The 18872-nt window shown below is 51.3% G+C and overlaps 1 protein-coding gene across 4 annotated transcripts in view; it reads right to left on the bottom strand.

Moving 5' to 3' along the window:
- CTBP2 (C-terminal binding protein 2) overlaps positions 1-18872 on the bottom strand; it is a 154738-nt gene that overhangs the window by 97020 nt on the left and 38846 nt on the right. For 2 of the 4 annotated variants that reach the window (XM_059172891.1, XM_059172892.1), the window contains one exon: positions 10762-10863. The exons of the other annotated variants lie outside the window; for them this stretch is intronic. The gene's annotated coding sequence lies outside the window, so the exon portion shown is untranslated. The remainder of the gene's footprint in view (positions 1-10761; positions 10864-18872) is intronic. 4 annotated transcript variants of the gene reach the window in all.

Raw genomic sequence — 18872 nt, 5'->3', positions numbered from 1 at the left:
CCCCCAAGCAGGAAGACTCCTCCTCCTCCTCCAGGCAGCACAGAAGGTTGCAGCTCCTTCCTCTCCAACAGGCCAAGTCGGGACTTCTTGGCTCCACAAACCACCAACAAGTTTGTGTATAAAGAAATAAAGTGGGGAGGCTCTCGAGTTACCCAAACCACTGCCTGAAGGGAAGCAAAACCAGGTGAGGCAGCATCACCTAAGAGGACCACCTAGGAGAAGAGACCGTTCTGAGGAGTGCCCAAGCCCCACTGTCACTTGCTCTGAAGCCATCAATCCAGTCAGTCTGTTCTAGGCTGGACAAGGCTTACGGGGGCCAAGACCAGGTCCAGCCATCCTGGATTCTTCCCAGAGCCAGCCTCTCTGGCCAGAGGCATCCCCAAAACAAGATTCTATAGGGGCTCAGGGCTGTAGCTCAGAGGCTAATTCCAAGGCACTAGGAAAAGCTCCCCCCTCCCCCCAATTCCACAGCACCAAAGCCCTGGGGCAGACATAGGATGTCTCAGCAAGGTCACATACAGACCGTGAAAACCTTCTCCTATGTTGAGGAACAGAAGCTATTAACCGTGTTACCGGCAAGCACAGATGTGGTCTATATCTAAAACTTCCCAAATAGATCAATTAGCATATTATAAAGAATTTACTTTCATTTTCCCTTGGCAGATCATAAAAGCCCAAACACAACACTCAGTTTGAAACTGACAAGTACGTATAGCAGAAGATGCTCTATTAAATGCAGACAACAGGAAAAGTAAATGGTATTTATAATGATTAGCCACCTAATTAATTCTAAGAGTAGAATGTCAAAAGCTATAAATCCATTTCTTTGGTAACCGAAGCTCAACATCAAACAAGTCACTTCCGCGCTGAGAAGGGCAGCCCTAACATCGTCCCGACATTCACATCCAGCAAGAGGGCTGTCTCGTGGGTTTTCCAGGGAAGGTATTTAGACTCTATGTGGAAAAACAACAGAAATAAATATACTTGCGTGTGCATGTGCGCATGCACACACACACACACACACACACACACACATAGTAGCAGGAACAGAATCTGAAATGAAAACAGCTTCAGTGCTACAAATGCAGGTAAGTATTAACAGACTCCCAGGAAACATATTCATCCCCTCCTGCGGCAATTAGCTCAGTTTAGAGGGAGAAATTCTCGGCTCCTGCCTGTGTGAAGAAATCTGGGGGCCTTTGTTTTTCTTCAGCTTGGCCAGGGAGGGTGCAGGTAGTCGAGAATTCTCGGACAGACCAAAGTGTAACAACACGATCATCCTCTGAAACTTTGTGCCTTTTTCTTACTTGTGCCTTTAGAAACCACCTTCAGGGGGGAGGCGAGGTGGAGGGAGAAACGCACAGGCAGCCTAAGAGCAAGAGGGATATGGAACTGAAATTGGTGACAGGTGCAGAGTTGTCCTTCTTCCCATACTTCCCGAATGTTCTTCCTAGATTGCAAATCAAAATCTGCATTTAAATAGAATATTTTTAATGTAGAAAAGAGGAAGCCCTAGGGTACAGAGGTATTGCATTCAATATCTACATGCACAACACTGCATTTCAAATGAGATGCGGCATTTTGAAATTTACTGAATATATTACATATTCCAAATTGTCTTGTTATTACCACTATTTTTACTCAATTCTCCTATCCTAATAGGTGTGTTTCTTTTATGACCAGGACTGTTAATAAAAGTAATGTGATATTACATCATGCTATCAATTGAATCTTGAGAAAAGATTACAGCGATCCAAGGATCTGATAAGCCCCCGGCTCTGATAATTCCAGCCATTATTCAGTGTGAAATTCAAACAGTCTGAATCCATTAACATTGGTTGCTACAAATCTGCATTTTCAGACTTTGCCTTAAAACGCAGGAGTCCAAACCAAGTGACCTGAAAGGAACAGACTTTTGCGGAAAGTAGCCCTGACCACCAGCCTGTCCCTGCACGGTCCTGGGTGCTGACCCTCTCCACGGCTGACCCACCGCTGCTGGCCTCACACTTAATGTTTGGTCATCTGGGAAAAGCACAGGGACCTCGGGCCACTGATAAGACAGTGATGATGCGTTCCCAGTGAAAGACCACATTGCTAAATGGGTCCCCAGGTTGCCAGTCACATCCAGGCACAGGACCTTGACTCCAGCACCTCCCAGCTCCATGTGGCTCAGGTCAGATCGCCCTCACAAAAGCAAGAACTCAAATGCAATGTGCATATGTGAGAAAGATTCATCCTTTGTCCCTTGATGAAGAAAGGTCACTGTGAGGTTGACTGGGGTTGGGGGGCGGGGGGATGCCAGACTTCCAAAGTCCCAGCAGGAAACCACAACAGAACTGTCCTGAGCAGGAAGTCTCGCATTCTAGCCCCCTTTCATCTCAATGTTCACGTAACCTTGACCTCAGGTGTGTGTTGTCGGCTGTGGGCAGGTCACCAGGGCTGCCCCCCAAGCCAAAGGAGTGGCCAGCTCATTTACTGAAGCTGCTAATAATGGAGGACAGCAGTAGTCCTCCTCAGGAAGCCCCTTCTAGGGGCCAGGTACCAGCTAAGCCAGGGCGTCACTGAACACCCAACCTGAGATTAACCACTCCTGTTCATCCCCATCTGACAGAGGGGGAGCCTGACGCACTAAGCACAGGAGGCTCCAATCTGCCCAAGGTCAACGTCATCAGGGGTAACCCAGGTTGCGCCACAGGCATTTCCTGGCCCCGCCCTCAGGACCCTGCCCCCCCACCCATCCCCAGGGCCCGGGCCAAGTCTTTTTGCCTCTGCAACTGGAGCCTTTCTTTACCTTCCCCGTGCAAACACGCGGAAAACGTGCCAAAGCCGTGGGGCTGCCGGAGGGAGCGGCTGCTGGGATGGATTCCACGCTGAAGAGCTGGGCTGCTTCCCAGCCAAGCCGAACGCTGCATCAATCCGCTGTTTAAACACACAGGCAGAAGGCTTTCCGGCCTTAAACAGGCCTCTGCGGTGCTGCCACTTAAGCCCGTGGGAGATCAGAGTACAAATCAATACGAATCCTCCTTCCTGGAGGAAGTTGCAACCCTACCTCGCGGTTTAGAGGTCATCTTCTGCTGTAATTAGGAAGTAGCAGGGAGTTTCGACTGAATTATGAAAAGCCAGGGCTCTCAAACTTAAGGTTTTCAACAAATGTGGGGTTGGGGCTTGTCAGTTCCACATGCAGGAAATGCCGGCTTCCAAATCACCAAAGGCAGGCAAAGCAGGCGGCCAGCACGCCGGGTCCATGAAGGAATTTGATACACAGGCCATCTGTCCTCCAGCCCCAAGGGACCTGGGGCCATGAGGCTCTGGGAGCCCGTTGGGCCTTCTCGCCATCCTCACAGTCCCTGTTCAGATGTGGTCACGGTAGCCAAATCCGCAAGCGCCCTTGCCCATGAGGCGACAGTGAGCCACCCAGAATTCAAACTCGCCACCCTCCCTGCATCAAGGGGAAGCCAGGAGTGCCTTTGCCTTCCAGCCTCTGAAAGCTCAGGAACACATATATCTCCCCCCCCAGACAGGGACTGTACCATGCTGGTTTGCCTTCAGTCTGCAGAAGACACTCTGAAGCTACTGCCTTGCAGACCGGTGCTGGGACGGGCCCCCCTGCCTGGGCCCGGCCACCCAACCCTTCCCCAGCCCCACCGCAGCCTGGGATCCACTCATTCAAGGAACAGTCCTGTGGAACCCAGAACAGGGGGACCAGGTACAGAAAAATGAAGGAGGTGATGGGAGCAGCGGGCATGGTTTCTACCTCAGGAAGCTTGCTGGTGGTTATCACTCTGGAAGTTTCCATGGACTTAGAGCAAAGCTCCTTAACCTTTATCATCCAATTTCACCTGATAGTCTCAAGGCGTGGCATCACCAGGTAGTAAAATCCCAGGGAGAAGCTGCCCTGAAGGACTAAAAGGGCTCACAGCACACCACGGGCCGCCTCCTGCACTCATCCGTGCGAGGACCCAGCAGAGCTGGTCCCCACAGACGATCATATAGGGAGATGCAGAGGAGACCAAGAGGCCAAGGGCAGCTTGATGGAGTCTAGACCTCCCAGTCTTGCATTTCTGAAATGGGAAGGCAGACGCGAGTTTTCGGCCTGCAGAAGCTGCCGGGCCTGGCGGGGACCCGAAGGGCACGCCCAAGAACCTGACCCGCCATGCCCTCGTCCGTCCCAAGCTGCCCTGGGAAGAGGGAGCAAAAGCACCAGCCATCCGAACAGCCTCACCCCGCGCCCGATGGAAACCGATAGCCCCTCCTGCCGTGTTCCAGCTGAATTTTTCAAGGAGTTGCAGGTTACACCCAGTCCAGGCCAACAAAGGTTTCCTTTGAGTTAAACAATGTATAGCTGAACCGGAAGAGGGAAGGCGACCACAGAAAAGGTGCTGGGTTACAAGGCACAGGAACCAGATCGCTTTACCACCACGACTTGTTTTCTGCAAATCGCCCCTATGAAAAGGCAGCACGACACGGTCCCATAAATCAAAGCCCACCTCAAACGCATCCAATCAGGGGATGGTGCGGGGACATCCGATCCTGTCCTCCTGGAGAAAGACCAGGGCTGGGGACTTGGGGTCCTTTGTGGGAGCCACCATCGTTAGTGCACATTTATGAAGAAACAGAAACACACACCGGGATCAGATGCTCCGAACTGCTCCTCACGCACGGTTCAAGTTTTCACCCCCCGCACGTTAACTGTTCCCCATAATAATGTTCTATCTTTTTGCCATATATAATTAATTTTACCAGCCATCTCCAACTTATCCCATAGGCTGGTGCCGGTTCTCTTTTAAACAGTACACTGCTGAGAAATTGATTTGTTGGCTCCCTGTGCCTAAAGAACCCACATAATGAAATATGTATAAATGTCACTGGTCGGGCTGCTTCTGAGGATCGAGTCCAAGAAGGCGCTCCTTCCACCGCCCTGCAAAGGGGTCCACTCGTGGCACATATCCTCATGGATTACTCACAGACCCCCACACAAAAACCAGTGAATTACACTGCATTTTCTTTAAAAACCTCCTATTTATCCTTAACTGGTACGAGTCTAAGGGAATTATCTTAATTGCTATGTGGAAAGAATGAATCGCAAATGCACTCGGTTAACCAAGACTTCATTTTTAACAGCTTGGGGCCAGGTGGGAGTGACCGAGTTTGCCAAAAATAAAGGAATCGATCAATGATCAATCAGTCAGCCAAGCAAATGTGCTCTGCTGGAGCTAGTTGGGAGCTCCAGGCAAACAGGCATGGGATCCCACGTCCACCTGGGGACAGCTGGATTCTCAGACATTTCCCAAAGGTGGGATTCAGAAAATGCTTAAACGTGGATCCAGAAACTGGATGATGAAGGACTGAAAATACCAGGGCTCTCTCCATTTCACATGGGCAGTACATGGAGTATTTCTTTAGCATCTGCAGCAGAGGGAGGGGAGGCTACATTTAAGGTAATGCCAGATGACACTTGAACCTACTAGGGAGGTGGCGTGTGTCCTCTGTTAACAAAGCTTGATGGGGGAACAACAGGAATTGCTTACAATCCACCAGGCTCAAAGAAAGTTCCTGGTCTAGGCATTTTAGAAGTCATAGTTAACAGTGGCAACACACAAGCCCTACCCAAAAATATTCACAGGATACCTTTTCCTATCCTGCTGATCACTCTGAGAATGCCTGATCCGAGCTCCCAACATTTTCCCTGGAGATAGATCACTTGCTTGCCCACGCACATATCAACATACATAATCCTTATTACCAACATACCTAATCCTCATTACGTAGTTAACTGTAAACAAAGTACCATTTCCTTCCTCCAGCAGAGGCCTAACCCTCAGGCCATCACCTCCTGCTCCTCCCTATTCTCCTAACACCCACACCTCAAGCCTCAGGGAAAAAGGACAAGGCTCTGTCCACTGACAATCACCTCCCATGTCCCAGAACATGGGCTGCTGCTCCCCAGGCCACTGGGGGGGGGGCAGGGGTAGGACAGCCTCTATCGGGGGCTTGTTTGGGCAACCGTGACAGCTGGCCTTCCGGGAGCTGGCTCTGTGCATCATGGCCACACCCTTGGGGGCAAGCAGCCATCCATGGTCAGCCCCCACTTCACATGGACCAAGTGCAAGGGAGAAAGACAGATTCGTGGCACACTTGACATTAGGAACATACCAGAGAGCAGTGACCCCAGGAGTCCTCACCAACTGTAAAGGCGTCCTGTGATGATGCTGGCACAGCCTGTAATGGTACTGCGGTGTTTGGGCAGAGGACAAGGGGAAGCCTGAGCCTGGGCTACAATCAGGGTCTCCAGCAATGTTATCTCACAGGTCCCACGTGCCAGCAAAGAGATCTGACCGTCAAGTTCCTCCCTTTTCCGGGAGAGGGAGACGGTCCACACGTCCATGTTTCCCAGCATGACCCGTGGGTGGACGCTGCACAAGGCCGCAGCTCCTGCCCGCAGGAGCTCCACCTGCACCACCATTCCCCAGCCGGGCCCACCAGCAGGAGCGCAATTCGGCAGAGACCCGCCCTGGCCTGGCATTCCGGAAGTACCAACAGGCTTGCTTATTGCGGACACATGAAGGACAGAGTGAAAATTTAAAACCCTCTGTTCCATTCCGCGCCTCCCTGGCTGGTTAAGCGGCTGTGACAAAGACCATGGTCTCGAGGAGTGGGACACGGACAAACATCAACAGCATGAAACAAACCCGCCAGGACGAGTCTGGAGGCTGGGCCCGTACAGCATGGACAAAGAGGAACTCTTGAGAACAAGAACAAGGGGGCGCCTTGGCTGGATGATCTCAGCCAAAGCCGCGGCAGGATTCGGAGATTCTCGGGAGGAAGGAACACGGGCTGAATCAACACCTCCCAGAGAACGACTCCCATGGGAGCTTGGATCTGTGGCTCAGGGAATAAAATCCAAACAAGACCGAAGCACCCAGAGCCCAGCTGGGGCCTCCTCCCGTGTCTGCAGAGCTGAAGCCCCACCAGCGTCGCCCACCCTCATCTCAGCCTCCTGACTGTTCCTCATCCAGAGATTCCCCCTGCCACAGAGAGAAGGTCCTGCGAGTCTATCTCTGGTTTATGGTTTCCAATGTTGGCAGTCTTGCCTCTGGCCGAAAAGCTGGAGTGCGATCCCACATCCCTCGTGCACGCCAAGAGCTCAGGAGGACCCTGGAGGCCACGGAGCCAGGACCAACACACTCACCCCACGGTGTAGCTATCGGCTTCTAGAGTAGGGCAACACTGCCCTTCTGTTTATCGGTAAAGAAATCTGTCTTGGAAGAAACAGGGCAGAGGCCCCAATGGCCAGGCAGAGGGCTCCGTGGAACCCTGCTAACCCACGCAAGCCGCACTGCGATGGTCAGCTCGGCCTGGCACCCACGGAAGGCCGGGTGAGGCTCTCCCCGCCCACCCAGCAGGCACAGACATCACGGGGGCCCTGGGGACCCCTCGCTTCCACCTTTCCTTGTGCAACGGGGGGGCTTGTGAAGTGGACTGGGCTTGCACATCCTTATTACGACCTGTAAGAGTAACTTGGTGCCCAAGCTTCTCAGGGTGCGAGCAGCCGGATTCGCGGCCATGTCCTGGCCAAACCACAGCCAGTGCGACCCCGTCATCATTTTCCAGAATAAAGGCCGAGAGCTTCGATTTGCACTTCCACGTATCTGCAGACGGTTAACAAAAAAAGCGCTTCCTCCTACCGCTTCTGTTGCGATCACTGTCAGTAACAGCAGTCCTACAGCAGTCCTAGAACAACAACAGCCCGTCTGAACTGATGCAGAACAGATTCTGGTTCCAGGAGAAACCAGCAAACCAGAGGGCATTTGGGGTTTCCATTTTAACAAGTAGCAACATACAGAACGAAGAATGGAACTACCCAAAAAACGCCAAAATGTAAACTTCCATGTCATGATTCATTCATGATGACAAAATGAGCCTCTTTGCAGGAAGAAAACTCAACTATTTCATGTGAAATTTATTTTTAAAAAGGCTATAAACCAAAATAATAAAGTCTAGAGTAACAGGCACACGACGCTCTTCAATGAGGATGTCCTCAAAAATACCAAGGTCAGAAAGGCCGTAGAAACAGTTCTAGAGCCTCGAAGGTTTGCCATCCTGAAGCTGTGGCTTTTCATGAGTTTTGTGCAAAACATCTATTTCCTTCTCCTCTGCCCACATTAAACAAGATTTGTCTAGACTGGAGACCTCAGCAGGTGAGTGACCGAGTTGAAATCAACACATGGGTCCCTCCTCAGGCGCCAATGCCAGCTGTCCCTCTTAGGCTGTTGTGTATCAACCAGACTCAGCAGCTGCCAAAAACAGGGGTACAACCTATCGGGCACAGTGACGAGCCACAGACAAGAGCTCTGAGAGCCAACACACGTGTCCAGGGACATGCGGGAACCCCAGCCCCCCGTACTTGTGAGGGTGGTTGGGGCAAAGGGAACTTCCTGACAGGATGCGGGGCACGGGGGGCTACAGGCCAACAGGGTTTGGTCCTAGACAGAGTGGCCTCCCGGCACAATGGCAATGCTTTGACTGTGGACGACTCCGGGGTGGTCCCGAACACCTTGAGCTCCTCCAAGGTGCTGTTTCCCCAAATGATGCCCCAAACACAGAAGCGGGAACAAGTGTATCAGGCCAAGTATCTGAGCGCTTCAGTTCTGGGGAAAAATTTGTTCTCAGGAGCCGTGTTGTAACCACATTCTGATACAGATGCATTTCTGGAAAGTGAATGTTCTTCTCTGAGATCGAAACAATCGAAAAATGGAGCCTGCATGGTTCAATTATCAGGTTGAGTCCAGTGAAAACATGGTTCCTCAACCATATATATATATATATATATATATATATATATATATATATATTTTTTTTTTTAAAAAGCCCATTTCATCTATTTCATCTTTTACTATGAATTCTCACATTCCTAACTTCGGAGAAGAGTTTTCCAATCCTGTGGTTTCTATAAAATGTACCAAGCATTACTCTCCAGTTCTGGATATCCAGTGGAGATGTTCCCCTGGCCAGCGGTGAGCCTCAAGCACCTTTCAGTGAAGTACTGGACACAAGCCACCACCAGTGTCTGGACACAGAACTGGATGCCTGTGGGAGGGAGTCTGCTGGTTTGCCATCACCATGGCCATGAGCCACTGAAACCATCTTCAGCCCCGGCACCCAATACTGAAACCAGCAGGTCCACAAAGATTCTGTAAAAACATCTCTCTGCCTGAGGAACCTGGATTAGACTCCAGCACATGGAGTCTTCAAGGAAAGTTTCTTTGAGAAGGATGCGTGAAAGAAAAGAATTAATATTGGTCTTTAAGGGCAAGACTGAAGGTCTATGGCTGAGCGTAGCCATCGTGACTTACTAATAAATACACCCATCTCCCCGCAAAGGATGTTCAGTATTTCTAGTCTCCCGCCCTCCCCAGTGCTAAGGTTCCTAGAATTGTTTCAAGAACATGGCGTCTTTCTGAACCACATACTCCATTGTGGCCTTTGGTAGGTCAAGCCCTCTCGGGTCACTCCCAGGAGAAGCTTCGGGACTATGACACCAAATTTAATCTTTAAAAAGGCAGGGGATTTCGGGGACCATCAGAGCCCAACTACTGAATTCCCACGTAAGACTTCCAAATCCCTAGAAGAGACTGAGGTCCCAGGTAGTTTTCCATCAGGATCTGCAACTGCTCCTACCCCATGGGGAGGGGCGGGGGGAATGCACAGTGAGACCCCTCCCTGCGCCCCAAGTCTGTCTGCTGGTTAGGGTCGGGCTGTGGCTGTGCTCAGCCTCCCGCCCACTGGAGCTCACAGAGGAACACAGCACGCAGGTCTCTAATGGTGCCCAGGTCCGAGAAAGCTGGGCCCAAGCCCACAGGGGTGCACCTGCCCAATCTCCAAACCAGAGGCTACACGCTATCCAACACTTCGGGCAACATGCCCAGGGGTTTGACAGAAAGGACACTGAGAAAATTCGCTCTCACGCTCTTTGCCTTGCTTTTAAACGATGCTGTTAGCTCAAGGAGAAAACATTTTTTTCCCAGCAGGGTCAACATCAATCACTCCCGAGAAGTTGCCATTTTGAGACTTTGAGTTAAGATGCGGGTTTTGTGAAAAATGGCAAGCGGCGTGTTGCGACTAGACTCTGGACCTCCAAACCTTGCTCTGGGTAAAGGATTGAACTACATTGATCGAGGATTTTCTCAGCCACACTCCGAGGGAGTGCAGGCAAAATTGAATGCTCTCCTCGGAGCACACCCACATCCCCAATCAACGCCACCAGAAAAAAATCGTTTGCTGCTCAAGACATCCTAGAGGCTGGCAGCTCTTAAAATCCAAGCTCATCAGCAAGCGGCTTTCTTTCTAAAGGCGTCCGTCTACCTTTTCACTTGGGGTGGCATGAGACTATCTCCCCAATTCATTTTTATTCTTTGTAATTAATACGTCAAGAAGTCCTAAACACGACTTCCATTCTGCCTTGAGTTTCCTAGTAGTATAATTTCCGTTGACTTATCTCTGTAGCAGCAGCGACAGCAGAAACAATCACTTTACACTGAACTATATTGCTTCAGAGTTAATTACATGTATTTTGCTTTTGATAAATGAAAATACCAGATGCAATTAATTGAAAGACAATCCATAGGATCCTGCTATTAGACATCCCAATGAAACACCCTGAGCCTGCTGGCAATCCATAGCCATCAACTAATTGAAAATGTATTCCAGAGGGGTTTTAAAAAAACCTGAGCTTTTACCTGGAGATATTTTACAGTAACTCACCAGTATAAATCTGTCCACAAACTATAGTTCACACGATGGACTGTCCGTCTTTTGAAGGGAATCCAGCTTCATTGGTTCAAAACCATTTAAGGCGATGAAAGTCTGAAAGTACAATGAATTGGGTCAGTGGTTCCGGAGCAGTGATTTTTTTCTTCCCCTCTGTTGTTTACATCTAGCCATTCCTTAATTGCATTTTTCCAATGCGTTCGATTCTAAGCTACCAGAGGTTATTAAATGGTTTCATTAAAAATACTATTTGTCTTGCTTTAGTCACACACCAGATCAAATTAAACAGTAGAGCACCAGAACAAATGAACCCTTTCCATCTATTCTGACACAGAGCCAAGTGTGCAAGACCAGAAGGTGATATTGTGTCATCACCGTGAAAATGTCATTTACATCTCTTTACGTCTCCAAGTAGCCAGCACAGGGACAACATAATCAATACCTCCAAGCAGAAAGTATTACCAACTGTTGGAGAAATATGGAAGTATGAAGTGCAATTCACGAGCCCCTGGTTTATAAGTGCTATTAGCATAAATGCTGACAACTGTTAATCTGCTGGAACTCTGATTAACGGTTGCAGTTGTCCATTAATAGAAGGCATTTTAACTTACTACTGAAATTGATTACTCAGTTAAGAATTCAATCCTAATGTTCAATAAAATTGCACTTTCTTGGCAAATGCAGTATGAAAGGAGGTGATGCATTAAACAGCACTCACATTTATTCTACTATATAAGGGATGAAGAGGAAATCTATTGTGGTGTCATCACTTATCTGAACCACTTCCTTTAGGCACAGAGTCGTTGGAGGGGCAGGTGGGGAAGGGGCTGCTGGGGCAGACAGAACAGGCAAGCACCCGTGCAAGCATGTCCGAAGGCCTTTTCAAGGACGTTCCCATGAAGAACAGACAGGATTGCAACACTGCCCCTACCACGCAACCAGACTGTCCACACTGCAAGGCAGTAGTTCTCAAGGCCCGTGAGAAAGGAGAGGTATGCGTCCCGGAAATGAACCGGTGCAGCCAACCCAGACCACTCCCGGGCCTGTCTTATAATCAATCAGGATTCATGTGGTTGATTAATATTTTGAAAAGGGCATGATTTACGGAAACCAGTTTCCTGACTACACTCTACTTTTCAAACCATTTGAATCTTAGGAAGCTAGAGTTTCCTAATATGCTCTTCCCTCCGTCCTATATATATATATATTTAAAGATTTTATTTATTTATTTGACAGACAGAGATCACAAGTAGGCAGAGAGGCAGGCAGAGAGAGAGGAGGAAGCAGGCTCCCTGCTGAGCAGAGAGCCCGATGTGGGACTCGATCCCAGGACCCTGAGATCATGACCTGAGCCGAAGGCAGCGGCTCAACCCACTGAGCCACCCAGGCGTCCCTCTGGTGATTTTCTTAACAATTTCTTTTTTTCTAGCTTGCTTCATTTTGAGAATACAGCTTCTAATACAAAGTAACAGGCAAAACGCATCCATCCACTGTGTACATGGTCGTGAAGGCTTCTAGTCAATCACCGGTTACTGGAAGTTAAGGTGTAGGGGAGTCTGAAGTTCTACGAGGATTCTGACTTGCTCCCTAACCCTCATGCTGTTCAAGGGTCGGTTCTGTAATAGGAAGGGGTCCCTTTTGGAAAGGAGGGAGGGAAGGAAAAGTTATTGGGGAAGTGAAACTGACAGGGTGTGCAAAGTTACTTCTTGTATTTAAACTAAGCTTAAGGAGAAACACACTAACACATTCCCACTTAGCCTTGGTGGGTGCAGAGCCTTACTTTGACATGATGCTTCCAACTGAAACTAATTCAATAGGAAAAGGACAACTGTTCCCTTTAGAAGGCTTCACAGAGGAGGTGACAGGAGAGCCTGCAGACTGCCGAGCCAAGAGGGTCGGCTTACGGAGGAGATTAAGAACACCAAAAAGGCTTGGAAACCTGCCAGAATCTTGAAAGCCAGCACCCACCGTTACTTGAAGGTGGTGAGAAGTGCTTTAAAAACTAGGGCCGCAGAAAAGGCCAGAACTCCGCAAGCCCTTGTTTCGGCAGATCCCTGAGGGCTGCACCACGGACAGGAGGGCCGTGAAGCCCCGCCAGGGCTGGAGAACTCCCAGGAGCACCGGGACACGGAAGCGCGGCTCCTTCACAAGCTCACTCAGGAGCCCGAGCAGGCCTGTCCCACCCAGTGTCCTGGCCACAGTGGGCGAAGGCCAGGCGGCTCCCATGTCTGGCCAGAGAGAAAGGCTTCCTTTTTTGGCCTGTACCATCAACCTGGGTAAAGCTATTAAACAGCATTTGGCAAGAGTGTTCCGCCCATATTTTGGGGTAGCCAGGGGCATGCACTCAAGCACTGAGCCCATGCTGGGGAGAAGCCACAGCACCCAAACCCTGGAGGAATGCCAGCCACGCCGTGTCCCCCGTGGGGCTTTCTACACACAGGAAACAGACAGGAAACAGAACATTTAGGACACCTTGCCTAGAAGGATCTTCTCCCAGATTTCTAGTTCCTTCTCAAGTGAAGCCAGGCAGATGAAAGTCACTGTTAGGTATACAGTGAGTAAGACCACCTTCCTGAAATGGAGTAAGAGGGTCACCAAGGAAATCCGCAATGTACCGGAGCAAGGCCAAGCGGTGGGGGCTGGCGGGCGGACTGACGCGTCTGTCCTGGCTCACTCTAGCAGGACCTGTCGTGCCTAAACTTCAACCGTCCTTCCCCACGGCTCTCGTGCCCCGCGTGGAGCCGAAGGCCGTCCAGCACCCAGACGGCAGGGTGGGGAGGGCCCCCGGGAGGCTCTGCCTGGGCTTTCCCACGCTCTCCGCTGCGGCGGCATCCCTCACGGAACACAATGCCCAGCGACTCGCACTTGCTCCGTTGAGTTCTCCTGCTACTTCTCACCTGACCCGCCGGCTCCCTCCACCGCTTGGAGCCTGTCTGAACCCCACCTGGCTTCTGTGCTGACTCACACGTGGGTCCATCCAGGCTTTAAGACTCCCACCTACTGCCCCGCCATGAGCGGTGGGGGCTGCTTTACCTGCTGGATCGAAGTGGAGCTCCTCCCCACGTTGTCCCCCTCACTGTCATGGTCCCCTGGTACAGCACAGCTCAGCTTGGGCCATTCTTAGAAGGGAAAAGACCCTCGAGGGCATATGTGGACAGAGCCGGTGGCCCAGGTGTCAACAATTACCACTTAAACAGAAAACCTGAAAGCAGTCCAGCAAGATCACCCCTTAGGCAACTAAAGGGCCACTGGGCAGGGCCACGGGGAAGAGCACGGAGCACGGGCAGGACACCACACCGGAGAATCCCAGGCTCCATGGGTGAGGATGACCAGCCTGCTTCCTAAGCCTCTGCCCTAGCCGGAGACGGAGAAGACCCCACCGGCTTCAAGGGACAGGGGCCTTCCAAAGAGATAAGGAAGCCCAGCCCAGGGCCAGTGTCCGTCAACCACTCGGCCAACGCAAGACATCATTCGATTCAGCACTCGGCTCCGGGACAAGGTCATGGTCATCAGCATCTTCCAAACCAAACTCACCTCTGCCCACATCCCGAGATAAATGGTTCCCATTTGACACAGGCATGCGATACTCCTAACTGGGTCCCTGAGCCCCACACGCCCCCATCCTGCCTGGCCCTCACCTCAGTGCACCCTGTGCCCAGGCTGTGCTCAGAAAAGGAACAGGAGACCAGGGAAAGCATCTAGAACCCCGGCCTTCCCTCTTGGCAGTGCTCCTCTGACACAGATGCCGCCAACCAGAGCTCTCTGGAGGGTGCCTGTCCTAAGCACACTGACGACAGAGCCATGCTAACAGGACAGGTCGGCACCCCGGGGCCTGCCCACCTCTCCACGGCCCCCAGGCACCCCCCCATCCTGCTGCCCGTCTGAGCCCCAGGGTAGGGCACCCAGCCCACAAGACTGGCCCACAAAAACGAAACTCAAGCCAAAGCTTCAGAGAAAGCTCGCCCCAGCTCTCAAGGGCCTTGGGTGACATCCCCAGGGAGCCCATCAGGACCTGAAGGTCGGTGGGTTCAACCCCAGGCAGACCTGTCTCAGTCTGTTCTCCCCTCTCGCTGGACACCCAGGCCTCCGTCACTGCTGGGGAGCATGAGTCTGAGAGGGCAGTGACCCTTAGTCACGGGACCACAAGAGGGATGTGAGGGCATGGAAAGGGGGTGCCAGGGCTTTCCGTGATATCCACAGTGTGTCCTCTTAACATCTCAAGTTCAAAGGCAACAGAGAGGGAAAGGCCTCAGGCAGGCATGGAGCCTGGAAGTTCATGGAAAAACCAAACTCCTGCCTCATAAAATGGACCTGCCTGTATCACAAGTTCTCCCAGCCGGGCGGACGGACACACGCCCACAGAGGTCACATGCCACGAGCACCCTGGGCCCCTGTTCCAGAACGACAAGGGCAGGGCGGTTGGTTCTGTGTCCACACCTGGTCCTCTGTACCAGCCCCCGCTTCACACTCTGGCCACCTCGACTGGTCTCTCCACTGGGAGGGTGAGACCTACCACCCCCAGCTAGGACCCTCACTCTTCAGGGTCCCTCTGCCGATGTGTGGGACAAAGCAACCCACAAGACTATGGAGAGGGCAGCAGGGTCCCCCCGCAGACTGGGAAGAGCCAGGCGATCTACGTGCCTGGGGAGCAAGGTGGGGAGCTGGAGGGCCAGCAGGGGTGGGGTGCCAGTGCTGCAGCCTTCCGCCTCGGAGCACGGGGGGCCCCCGGGGGGGACCTACCCTGTGTCGGGATGCCAGGCCAACACTGCAGTGTGCAAGCCCCAGGGGCCCAGAACGGCGTCCCCCCACCCCTCTGCCGCCCAGACTTTAATTGTCTACTCTCCCTGGGAAAGTCCAGCTCATCCCGCCCAGATCAGTACAGAATTCCGGTTTGGCCATTACATGGGGTAAAGAGCAAGCGAAGGACAATGTCCCCCGGAAAGCAGAATGTTCCGTGCACGTCGGACAGGACAGAGGGGACACGATGCGATCGGAGATGCCGCCACCCCAGTCCAGCCAGGTTACGCCTCCCCAGGACTCAGTTCTACTTACGACTGCCTAATAATAAATAAACCATATTAATCAGCTTCGAAACAATTAGCCTTTATTCAGGGGAAGGAAAAAAACACCCCGACAATCCTGCAAGCTAATTCTTTCCAGGTCCCTCTCCGGCCCACACTGGCATCGAGACACTTAGGGTCAAATCAACACTTTGTTATAATCCCCTCGATGTCCCAGAGTTTCAACTTCAATAAGAAAAATGCCCTCCAGGCAGGAACTTTACATACACAGTCTTTGTGGCGAATGTTTATGGAAATTTTGTAATATTAAATACGTTCAGCTGGTTTTAAGTTTTAAGAAAGTAAAGGCCCAACAGCCAAGATTTTAGAGCCCTTGTCTTCACAAGAAGGGCAGCCAGTGGAAAACTGTAAGGGGAGACTTGGAACGCTGCCATTTTTTTAACGAAAACAAAATAGGATATTTTCTCCGTGTTGTCTCAGATGTAGTCAATTAATTTGTCCCTTTCTCTGCTCTGTTCCCAGATTTTTCCTTCTGTGCCCTAGAAGCCCGCGTATCTGAAACAGGCCAGGTGACCAGGGGAGCGAAGCCTTGTAGCGCTGGGCAGGTGTGGCGGGAACGCCCCGTCCGGAACGGCGGGTCCACCGGGGAAATAAACAAGGACACGGGCAGCCAGGTGGCAGGAAGCCTGGGGACAACTGCAAAAATGACCACGGAAAGCCAATCGATCAATGGGTGCGGCTGCTCAGGCCTGGCAGAGGCCACGGTTTTGGGGGGGAAAATAAAGATCCATAAGCATCAACCCACACACGCAATGACGTCATTTTGTGTAGTCAAGCTGCGTTCCCACACCCCAAACTGCCCAGCTGGCCAAGGGAGGGAAGGCAGCTGGCCTGAGCTGTCTGACCCTCGGCTCACAGAAGCCCGTCCGAGAAGTCAGAAGACACCATGAAGCTGCCTTGTTAACTCTGAAAAGACCAGAATCCCTCTCGCAGGGGGCCGAGACCCCCTCCAAATCAGCCTGGCTCTCAGGGAAGCCCCGCCTCGGAGGCCTCTGTGGAACGTCCCAGGACCCACTTTCCAGCACAGGAGGACCTTGGATAATCCCACACGGCCAGTCAGACACCTGGAGCTGGCTTTTCACGGTTCCGAACGGTAACTGAAGAGGAAACCTACAGGCCGAGGCACACAGCCTTCTGTGTAAGAGGGCCTGGAACCTGCCAGAAAGGCAAGCAGAGACGGGCTCCCTGAGGGCAGATCCCAACTGGTGGAACCTTCCCGGCCATCTGGAAGGCAGGCCCTGGCCTGGGTGTTCTCACTGGTAGAGTGGCAAGCCCCACAGAGGAATCTAAGCTCCTTTCCCACAGGCACCCCATCTAACCCCAAGTGACAAGGGTCCGGTGGGAAGCAGGAAGGGGTCTCCTGATGCTTGGTCCCATCGCAACATCAAACCTGCAGGCTGATGGTCTTTAAAATAAAATCAACCGAAGACAAGGTGGAACTCTGAAGGGTCAGCGAGATAAACCACTACACACAGCGGTGGGAATGGCAGGGCTCCTTTTCTGGAAAGTGAGATTTCATCCTTCACCCCACTCTACCCCCAGGTAGGGTCAGAGGAGAGACCAGCATTTACATAAAATAAGAAACCATCTAAGATGCCCCCTCCATAGTTAGGTAAGTCTCACTCCTGGTAAACAACCTGTATTTGCTGTACCTGTGCATCTGACAGTACAAGACCTGTACCAACAGCTTATATACTTTTAGAAAAAAATAAATACTTAACATAGGAAAAATACTTATAGGTTAAGAGGAAAAATATGAAAAATGCAGAATAATCCAATTGTAATTTTAAAATATTCCTTAAATGGTTTTCATTTTCTGCGTGTATACTTCTATATAAGAGACAAAAATTACATCCAAAGGTTCTTTCTCTATGCTAAGATTAAAGATGGTTTTTTAAATGTCTTTTAGATCATGAAAATCATTTAATTTTCTTCATACTCGCCTATATTTCTCCATGCCCTACAAAGAGCAGACGTCCCACAATCTGGAAAATGCACAGTGAAGACGCTGTGGGCGCTTCCGTCAAGAGGAAGGAAGCTGAAGCTGGGAGGACAAAAGGGGGGTCCCCAGGTCACTGCAGCCCGCTCCCTCGGGGGGGTTTGAAGCAAGTCAGGTATCCGCCACATCCCTGAGCAAGTTCGATCTGTAACACGGTGTCCCTCTGGTGGATGCTGATGCCTAGTTTGAACTGCAGTGGCCCAGCCACCTGGAAGAATTGGGGGGCGGTGGGGACACCAACAGTGATTCCCTGGGCCCCGATGGGGAGCTTGCCACCCCATGCATCCCTGGGCTGCTGGAGAACGACACCGCACCAGCGGCAGGGAACAGAGCAGACTTCTCAGCAGTCTTGGCCAAGTTCCTGGCCATGGATCAGACTGCAGAGGAACAAGCACCGGGAGGTACTACACGACAGAGAGCAGAGTCCTCAATCCCTCAAGAATGACTTACATGAAGAGTGATCGGCTTTCAACATCCACACAATCCACCAACTGGCTCCACGCGGAAATCAGAGCAGGGCAGCAAAGCTGGGTAAAATTTAGGCAGACGGGTAACCCCTGCTCTCCCCCACCTCGGGCCCTCACCCCAACTCTCTATATACTATAGAAGCCAATCACAGCCATACCAGCACGGACACAATCCGATTTTTATGTTGGAGAACTGGGACTCCAACCCACAGTCAAGAGCCTTGGAAGGAGGCTGTGTGTGGTCCTGGACACCTTCCTCCACTGAGCCCAGGGGGTGACCATCGGTTCCTCGTTTGTGGGATTCCTGGGACATGGCAGGTGAAGCCCTCAGGCTGGCTGCAAGGCACACCAGGAAGCCCTATCATTTAACGGATACTTGCTTTACCGACAAGACTGTGTAAATTCAAGAATCCAAACTCCTAGAAGGAAGTAAAGAAGGAAAAAAAAAAGCCCACAGGAAATTGGGTTCCGTTTTTATTTCAAAGCAAATTTATTCATACCCAAACCTCAAGTTTCAGAGAGGATTTAAGTGTAAAATGAAGAACATCGCTGCCATCA

This window comes from Mustela lutreola, chromosome 4 (assembly GCF_030435805.1).
Source record: "Mustela lutreola isolate mMusLut2 chromosome 4, mMusLut2.pri, whole genome shotgun sequence".
Taxonomy (NCBI): domain Eukaryota; kingdom Metazoa; phylum Chordata; class Mammalia; order Carnivora; family Mustelidae; genus Mustela; species Mustela lutreola.
This window is presented reverse-complemented; position numbering and strand designations above follow the sequence as displayed.